Here is a 2,058-nt window from a genome sequence, read left to right as displayed (position 1 = left end):
AAGGAGAGAGTGAGAGAGAGGGAAGGAGAGAGAGAGAGAGAGGGAAGGAGAGAGAGAGAGGGAAGGAGAGAGAGAGAGGGAAGGAGAGAGAGAGGGAAAGAGAGAGAGAGGGAAAGAGAAAGAGGGGGAAGGAGAGAGAGAGAGGGGAAGGAGAGAGAGAGAGGGGAAGGAGAGAGTGAGAGAGAGGGAAGGAGAGAGAGAGGGAAGGAGAGAGAGACGGGGTGAGAGAGAGAGAGAGACTGGGGGGAGAGAGAGAGAGAGAGAGAGAGACTGGGGGGAGAAAAGAGTGAGACTGGGAGTGTGATAGAGAGAGAGAGAGAGACTGGGAGTGTGAGGGAGAGAGAGAGAGAGAGGCTGGGAGTGTGAGAGAGAGAGAGATTGGGAGTGTGAGAGAGAGAGATTTTGGGAGTGTGAGAGAGAGAGATTGGGAGTGTGAGAGAGAGAGAGATTGGGAGTGTGAGAGAGAGAGATTGGGAGTGTGAGAGAGAGATTGGGAGTGTGAGAGAGAGAGATTGGGAGTGTGAGAGAGAGAGACTGGGAGTGTGAGAGAGAGAGAGATTGGGAGTGTGATGAAATATTCCATTCATCACTGCCTGTGACTGTGGTTGGTTTCAGTTTCACTTCCCTTACCTCTGTTCCGTTTCCTCACCATTGTATTGTACTATGTGTAGGGCTCCGCCCATACCTGGCCCCTATGTAAGTTGGCCCAGCCTGCAGCACATCCAGTACGGCAGAGCTCTGGATGAAGATACCTCTCTCCTGTGTGTTACCTTCTAAGTCAATAAAAGCCTTGTTTTGTTTCGCTAACATCGAGTCTCGGATTTATTGAGGCACATCAATTTTATTGACTTAATTTTCAACACAATGGATCAACTCTTGAAACCCGAACGTTTGGATTTGGACCAGCATGCTTCGGATGCATCGGCACGCTTCGGACACTGGTTTATGTGTATGGAATTCTTCCTGGACAATTCCGCAGCCGTCAAAGGCGCTACGGACGCTGCGAGTATGAAACTCGGAATTCTGCGGAATTGGGTAAGCCACCGCGTTTACCCCCTCATCCAAGACGCCGACACGTACCCGGCCGCCTGCGACATCTTAAAGGCGCATTACCAGCAGCCTATGAATGAGGTGTATGCTAGGCATCTGCTCGCTACTCGCGCACAGCGACCTGGGGAATCGGTGGAGGAGTTCCTAGGCACCCTGAAAACGCTTGGCAAAGACTGCAACTGCCAAGATGTAAAAGCCGCAGTGTACACTGACGAGCTTGTTCGCGATGCCTTTATCACAGGCCTCAGCTCCACTTACATCCGGCAGAGACTGCTGGAAAAAACGGGATTGGACCTGAAACAGGCTGCGGACACAGCGCGATCCCTGGATGTGGCCCGGAGAAACTCGGACGCCTACTCTTCAGCCCGCGCCGTCCACGCCGCCACGTGCGCACCAAGGGCGCCGCCATCTTGGAAGGCATCTTCCCCGCCCGGCAGCCCGACACGGTCGGGGGCCCCGCTCTCCCCCCAGATGCCCTACGACAGCCGCGACGCGTCGGGGACCCAACTGCTACTTCTGCGGGCAGCCGAAGCACACCAGAAACCTATGCCCGGCGAAAGGCACCAACCGCTTTAAGTGCGGTAAGAAGGGGCACTTCGGGAAGGTGTGCAGAGGGAACCCCGCCGGAAAACCCGCCACCGCCGCGTGTGCGCCGTGGGAGCGGCCATCTTGGACGCCATCTTGCCCGACCTCGTGGGGTCCGCCATCTTATGAGCAGACAGCGTGGACGCCATCTTGTCTCGATCAGGGCCCTACAGTGGCATCGGTCACAGTGGACCAGACCAGGCCGCACCCGCTATCCAAATCAATGGTGGACATCGAGGTAAACGGTGTGCGGGGTTAAATGTTTAATTGACAGTGGAAGCACGGAGAGTTTTATCCACCCTGAACTGCACAACAACTCTCCCTAAAGGTGGTCCCTACTCGGGGGTACCATCTCTATGGCTGATAAAACCAGACATCGACCATTATGGGTTACTGCACGGTACAATTGTCCGTTAATGGAAC

This window comes from Somniosus microcephalus, chromosome 4 (genome assembly GCF_052327205.1).
Source record: "Somniosus microcephalus isolate GS21.2 chromosome 4, FLI_Smic_1.0, whole genome shotgun sequence".
Classification (NCBI taxonomy): Eukaryota; Metazoa; Chordata; class Chondrichthyes; order Squaliformes; family Somniosidae; genus Somniosus; species Somniosus microcephalus.
Note: the sequence above shows the minus strand (reverse complement) of the source record.